General features: G+C 43.0%; 1 non-coding gene across 1 annotated transcript; it reads left to right on the top strand.

Annotated features, from left to right (window-relative positions):
- Positions 1-7,165: 7,165 nt before the first annotated feature.
- Trnav-aac (transfer RNA valine (anticodon AAC)) lies at positions 7,166-7,238 on the top strand. The gene has a single exon. It is a non-coding gene; the product is annotated as a tRNA-Val (tRNA).
- The last annotated feature ends 914 nt before the right edge of the window (positions 7,239-8,152 follow it).

The raw sequence follows: 8,152 nt of genomic DNA, 5'->3' as shown, positions 1-8,152 counted from the left end.
GCCGCTGCTGCCGCAAGTCATACATCAGGGCGTAACGTCACTCGCCCCTCTCCTTGACAGACGACTATAATAACATCATTATCATCGCTCAGATCCGGCAGGGGCTTCGCGTTTTTGGGGAAGGCACGGCAGCTCCCACCCACCGGTTCGATTACTGTTTCAGTTTGGCGTGTAACGGGTAAACTCACGTCTCACTTACATTACCGAAATTTGTTGAACTGTTTTAAAAGAATCGAAACATGGCCGACAAATTCACCCTGACGTAAAGCTTTAGTTTCAGATAGAATTCAACAAATGTGGCATACATCTTGCACAAACCTTTCAGCAAGAACAGTACACATGCCGAAGAAGTTGTTGACTTTACTCTCTTACACACATAAACATGTAATCAGACACGCGCTAGATCCCCATATTTTATAAACTAGCTCCCGTCCACTCTTTCCCTTCCTGAGTCTGATCAAGGTTTCCCCGATTCCGGAGCTGGAAAATCCCTCCCGAATATTCCCAAGTGGGTCTTCCTATGCCCCACTACCTGCTCACTTCATATTTGGCTAAAAAGAACTGCGCCCTACTATGGGTTGCATTTCGGACAGCTCGTTCTACTCTTCATGGAAGAGAAGTAATATGTTTAAAAAAGCACAAATCTTTCCCACATGCAATACTTTACGTAAAAGTACGATGCTCTTTCTTTTGATATGGTTATGCTGTAAGATGTTTCATCTACACTTAATTGTCGCTCGTCCATGCTGAATGTTTTCATCTGTCGCTGTTACAGTTTAGACTTTAGTTTAATTCCCACTGCCGAATAACCGGCTTGAACGAAGATTTTTATGACACCACGATATTCAAGTTTATCCATTTCAATGAAACTCACACAAAATTACTACTTTCAAAAATCTGTACAAAACTATTTCTCAGATCGTTTAGACATTTGATTTACCGTATTTCACAAAATGTCTAACGTAACTAACATTTTACGGAGGTCAAAGGCGAATATGTGCCAAGTGAAGAAAATTTCTAATTATTCTCTAACTTCTGGTTCGTAGTGTAACATACACAGATAGCATTAGATATAGGTTTTTCAATAAACCCACTAAAATGTTTCGTACCATCTGTTGCAGCTAAGAATCCTAAATATTTCCTTGGATGTAAATGTTTAAAATCAGAATACTGTGCAATTATAATGTACCTTTCCTCCCCGAGAAAACGTTCCAATTCCTTAAGAGATGGGAGAGGACGATGACGTATTCTCCCTCTAATTTTTCAAATACGGCGAATCTAGAAGCAGAGGGGAACGTGTTATATCAAATTCATGCTCATCACACCAGGATTGGAGGTATTCATCATTGAGAATGGGGACATAATCATGTATGAAAGTGACTGCGCCGTTGAAAGAACATTATCACACAAACTGGCTTTCAGTAGAACCACACGATCCACCTAAAACCATAATACGACCGCGAACACTATTTCATAACGTCAGTCATGCTTCATTGCTTTCTTGGAAGAAGGAAGCTTCTCGCCGCATTCAATATACGTAAACACGCCCTGAATTTGGAGATACTACTGTCTTTGGTCTGTGAGCCAGGGACATTCTTCTCTCCACCGAAACCTCTTCTCCGCCTTCATCTTCTTAACAACAGATTGGTAATGGAAACTCTATCTTCAATGTATTATTTATGCAGTCCCCGTCGCACTGTTTTGCCTACACGGCAGTCCCTACAGCGGCCGTGATCTCCATTTAAGGTTAATAACAGTCCCTATAAATTAGTTTTTCTTCCGCTATTGTATTTTTCGATCAACTCAGTGTGCTGCCTTGACAGTATATACTATAGCTCTAAATATCCCTAGTCGATTTGCGGCTGTTGTCACAGATGCATCAACTAAGGTGACACGAACAATTTAACCTCGCTAGAAGGCTCTAAGGTATGGCTTCGCGATGGAGCACCGCAACACCACGGCAGTCGCAGCTATACTAGTGGAGCAGAGCACAAACGGACAACGAAATGCAACGGCAGTCCAATCGGAAAAAAGCTCTGCATGTGAGGTGTTTTATATCGGTCCGTTTTCATTATTTTCTACACCCACCCGCATATATTGTCCTACATGATGGCTTCAGTGTTGTGATAAACATTGCAGCGTTGAACCAGCTTCAGTACAGCATAAATTTTGCGCCTTTGACGACAACCAGCTGTTGGTACTTTCATTCGTTTTCTAGTCGACACAGATGTTCTCTCCGATTGGCGCATAAACCCTATTCACCGTTTCCTCAGTCGGATTTGATGACTGTGCCTTTTGCGCTGCATCGTAAACATTCTCTCGTAGTGAAGTGAACATACGCACACACGAACAAAACCAGTGACTCAGTGGATGTAGCCTATGCATAAATCTTCTAGTTTTAACGGCGAGTGCTTTCACGTTTCGCGCCTTAAAAAAGGTGAGCCAAACGGAGAATATCGTGGGATGGTCGTTTTGTATTCTATTCGTATTTATAGCCCCATATAATTACTAATTACGCCGTTCGCAACTAAATACAACTGTCGACAGCAGCTTAGCGTGTTACACGTGCAGTAGGGCAACTGCTAGCATTCCTTAGCGGGATTTATTTTGCAAATGGCAAGTTATATACATTGTGGCAACAAAGTTACCAAAGCAGATAATAAAGATGATGTTTCGTGTTTATTTAAAAACAATTTTGTGTCTACATATCATGAAGAGAATAGTACAGCTAATTAGTATCGACAACCAAGGGATTATATCCTGCAGTAATGGGTATCAAAACATCAGAATTAATCGATCATAAGTTTGTTATAAACTTTACACGGATATACATATTACCTTCTTTGTTTTCCGACCTCCTCTCCTGCAGTCGCAGATAAAGAAGTCGTGTAGGTGAAACACCATCGTTTGTAACTGTGATGAAAATCTCATTAAGACCAAACGCGTTCCGCTCTATTCTGAGACATGTTCAGTGGGCACTGTAACAATATGTTTTTTTTCTCTCATACAAAAAAATGGTTCAAATGGATCTGAGCACTATGGAACTTAACATCTTAGGTCATCAGTCCCCTAGAACTTAGAACTACTTAAACGTAACTAACTTAAGGACATCACACACATCCATGCCCGAGGCAGGATTCGAACCTGCGACTGTAGCAGTCCCGCGGCTCCGGACTGCAGCGCCTAGAAACGCACGGCCACCGCGGCCGGCTTCTCTCATACAATTTCATTTTCTAGGATCATAAACAATCACACATATAGAGAAGTAGCAGACGCACCCACTACTACCAAAACAAACAAAAGACGAAAGCATCCCGCAATAGCAAAACAAAGCACACAAAATGGCGAGTTGTCAGTGTGTCTTAACAATACAAAAACGTGAATATATTTATTGTTAGTGAAAGTGCTGTATGCTAAAATGTAGCAGGTATATGTGGAAGAATAGGATGAATTACGTAAACAACAAAAATTCGCGAGTATAAATAAGAACATTGTTTATAGTAGTTAAGTAAAGAGTGCGAATTGTTGCCGCTGCGAGGTAGCCGCGCGTTCCGGGGCGCCTTGCCGTTGTTCGCAGTGTGTTGTCCATAACGTCAGTTAGTTTAAGTTAGATTAAGTAGTGTGTAGGCTTAGGGACCGATGACCTCAGCAGTTTAGTCCTATAAGACCTTACCACAAATTACCAAATTTTTTCCATGGTTCGCACGGCTCCCCCCCGTCGGAGGACCGAGTCTTCCCTAGGGCATGGGAGTGTGTGTTGTCCTTAGCGTAAGTTAGTTCAAGTTAGATTGAGTAGTCTTTAAGCCTAGGGACCGACGACTCAGCAGTTTGCTTCCGTAGGAATTAACCACCATCACGCGAATTGTTCATGATCCTAGCGAACAAAATTGTACGAGAAAAAAATCCATATTGTTACACTGACTACTGAAGATACTTTAAAACGAAGCGAAACGAGTTTGGTCTTAATAAGTCTAGTTTGCAGTTGCAAAAGGCGGTATTTAACCCATACAACTTTTACATAGATAAGTTTCTCAGTCTGTGGATGATCAGCAAAACTCTACTTCTTGGAAACATTACGAAATTTTAGGGACATAATTCGACGCAACGCCAGAGAGGCTCAATACATTTATTACGGCGGAGAACTTGAAACAGCACAATACTGCGACATTTAGATGATGTTACAAACCTAAATTCGTGTTTTGCTTAAAATAACAGAAATATCTCAGCACAGAATCAAGCCAACGAGGTGGATGTATCAAGGCGATAACAGGAGGTCCATATATCAGGCTATAACACGCAATATGACGAGCACGTCGGGCAAAAAATTAGTCAACATTTGTAACAGCCCTCTACCCTTGACAGCGGCCTCAGTTCGCCGATAAACGGTATCCACGAGATTTCTGTGGCATGTCACATCGAAGAGATGCCACTCATCGGTAATTAAATCCCGTAAATCTATCGATTTCCAGGGATGTTGATAGCTACGTTTCGCCCGCTGTTCCAAGTAGTCCCAGAAATTTTCTATGGCATGATTGAGCAGAGACGTGCAGGAGCGGTAGGGTGCCTGAGCGTTCCTCAAACCAGGAATGTATGCGTGCAACTCTGTGAGCACAGATCTAGCCATGTTGGAAGACGGCAGTGCCCAGAGCATACCCATATGAAGATGTAGAAGAAAAGGGACGTTTGCTCACCGACAGAATTGAGATAAGCATCCTGATTCACGGTCATGGTAACCTGAATGGTAGGGGGCCAAGTCATGGTACAAAAACACCGTCAAAACATCACAGAGCCACCTCTAGCCCTCCGCCCTTTGCGGATTAAGCGCCTCAGTGGACCGTCGGCGCGCTCGGCGCCTTGCATCATTTCGAAAGAAGCAGCTGCGACTCAACGGATCACACGACACGACGCAGTCAGCTGCTGCTCTGTTTATTGTTGTTTGGCCCACTGAAGAGAGCGGCTTTATGTGCCGGTGTTAGCAATGGCCTTTTGCGGCGAACCTGACGCACTATATCCACTGCACACACTTCCCTTCGCAATGCTCGCTTGGAAATTAGTTCAGACAAACCTGAAGTCACTACCAGCAGTAATTCCTGTCAGCCTTGAAACCGGTTGTCACTGACAAGGTGTAACAGTCATCTCAGTTCTCTATCCATGAAGAGCTTTTTCCGGCCACTGTTCGTACACCACCTTACATCACTATCAGTGGTACACCATTCTTTGTAGACACGTTGGATAGTGTGTAGCTTCGTCCTGTCATTCTGCCACATCGATCCATCTTACTATAGTGATTCCAGACAACCGCAGGGTACATACACACCACTTCACTGACGTCATCGGTGGAAGGTCATAAGACCACATTGTAGCAGTTATACATCCATCTACATCGTTTCAAAGCGATCAATATGATATTTTACGGGCATGAGTAATGTTTTGTTCGGTGAGCTTTTTACAGAATAGTTTATCTGTAATAGGCAAAATAAAAGGGAATTTTTTTCAGAAAATGGAAAGTGCGTAGGTATTTCTCCTGCTCCCTTATGTGAATATAATTACGGGTCTCAAAAATTTGAACTGTATATTGCTCACGGGTTTTCCATCGTCTTTCTTGCCATCGGGACGGTGGCTTTGTCAGAGATTTATTTGAGTTCGCCAAATTTGACATGAAAAGTTGGGAGCAGTGCACGTAAATCAGCGCGAGTACCTGATCTGGTGAAAATGGAAATGAGCGTATGGCATCGTAGGCCGGGAGGCCTCTATTCGGGGAGGTTCGGCCGCCGAGTGCAAGACTTATTTCATTCGACGCCACAATGCGCGGTTTGCGCACCGGCGATGAGGACAGCACAACACCCAATCCCTGAGCGGAGAAAGTCTCCAACCCAGCGAGGAATCGGACCCAGGCCCGCTCGCACGGGAGGCGAGCACGTTACCACCCAGCTAAGTTGCTGGTTTCTTTAGTAGATAAATATCTGTTGTGGTTTTATATCATAAGGATGCCATCAAGACGAGTGATAACGCTAATTATTCGGCTACTGCAGTCTGAATATTCATATTTGTAACATTGCAAACTAATTTAATGTTATTCACGTATTACTGCAGTAAACAGCACATCCCACTGTCTTTTGGCTAGTTGCTTCTGCTCTTCTCCTTCCCCAAAGTTGAGAAGATCGGAAAATTTAAGATTTCTGTAAAGACTTTGTCTCCACTTCGATCTTTTTTGTTGACACGCTCTCGTGAATATTGAAAAAAATGGGATAGGAGGTTCTGACTGTTTTCGCTACTAATTTAGATGAATCACCGTGTACTCTACATTAAGTTAGCTGGTCGGTAGATACTAAGCAGAATAAATATTCGTTTATTTCAGTGGGTCTCCCGCGAAATTGTCCACCTCTTCCCCGCCTAACTTTTAATAACCGCACGTCAGGTAACCACCGTTCACCTTTCTGCTGTCAAAAGTTTTCTCTGACCTTTTGAATAACATTACTACCTGAATCTTCAGCCTGTTCTCATATCTACAATTTTCTTGTCCTTTAAAAATTCAGCCATTAGGATGAAAAGGAATTTCTTAACTGAAGGAGAGTTCAGATATTTATGTCGGTCGTATCGGTCGTATAGTTCCTTGTGTCAACTTGTCTCCTCCAACAAACTCTGCTGCCGGAGTATGCATAAAACGGAAAAGAGCCAGAGAGTCGAAGGTAAGGAATTACATTACATGAATGTGTGGTGTCCGTTCCTTCGAACGAACAGACACCACGCAGATCCTGCAGTTGTCAAACACTATATGTAAATGAAAGGGAGATCGCTGCTGTCAGCTGAAGCGGGACATTAATTTTCGCTCGTCGGCGCTGACTCCGCTTAATGTCCCGTTGCAGCTGACAGCAGTGATCTGCCTTTCATTTACATATAGTGTTTGACAACTGCAGGATCTGCGTGGTGCCTGTTCTTTCGAAGGAACAGACACTACACATTCATATAACTGATAAGTCTGGCAGGGCAATGGATCATATTTCTTCAGTGCGAATGCACGAAAGACGTCCGACCTCCTGTGGGAATCTCAGAGTAGCGAACGGGAGTGTAATGGACATGGACTGGGGATAGGTGGCTGTCGGTGGGAGTGTGGATCGGCCGTGAGGCGTACTGAGGTAGTCCGTGCAGGTGCGATAACGCTGTTTTCCGGATGGTGTAGTAGTTATCGCACCTGCTTAACAAGCAGGAGATCCCGGGTTCGAATCCCGGTCCGGTACACATTTTGGCTCGTCGCCGCTGTTCCCGCTTAATGTTCCAGTGCAACTGACAGCAGTGTTCCGCCTTCCGTTTACATATAATAAGGAATTACTCCTGAAAGGATAATCAGTGGAATTGATTTAAAGAATTAAAAGGTCAATACGTAACAATGATAGTGGAATAGCAGGCATTATAGAATCTTCCTTACTGGAAACTCTGAAAGTATGTATGAAATGTGAAGCGCAGAAATGACAGAGCAATTGAGCACCAAAGAATACGTCATGTACAAAAAAACGTGGAAATGAATGGCATGAATAGAATTGTGAAAAAAATCTTCTTTTCTTCGATGCTCTATCCCGTTTCTCTACGGGCGACCATTGTTATACACGTTTTGGCAAATGTTAGTGACAGGTAATGGCCGCATGGCCTTCCGCAAGCAACCGTTGCCTCCGGGACTTCTGTCTGCGTGAAGAGTAAATCTCATGTTTAAGTGTGACAACGTTTCATCATTTGGAGCTTCCAGATGACAAGCTACCAGTACATAATAACCGTATAAACGTATAATGTAAAATTAAGACACTAACAAATACAAGCTAAACTGTCTTTAGACATATTTTCTTAGGTTAGTCCACATAAAATATGTTCACATTTCAAACATTTGACAAAAGAAAACCCATTGATGATGGCGCAGAGGGGCTGCACTGTGTTTGGGTCTTAATAAAAAAAAAACAGTGTTTGGATAATAGGCGGCTGCAATAAACTGAAAACGTTTTCTAAATTTTTTGCGTAGCGTGTATCTGGGGCGAGTCACGGGTACCAGCCCGGTCTTTACCTAGTTGCATTTTGGAAATCGCCTAAAAACCTCATCCATCCAGGCAGCTCGCTAGTCGTTGTCGTCTTTTTTTTCTTTTTTTGTTGATCTCATTTTGTTCGT

Source organism: Schistocerca gregaria, chromosome 2 (assembly GCF_023897955.1).
Source record: "Schistocerca gregaria isolate iqSchGreg1 chromosome 2, iqSchGreg1.2, whole genome shotgun sequence".
Classification (NCBI taxonomy): domain Eukaryota; kingdom Metazoa; phylum Arthropoda; class Insecta; order Orthoptera; family Acrididae; genus Schistocerca; species Schistocerca gregaria.
This window is presented reverse-complemented; position numbering and strand designations above follow the sequence as displayed.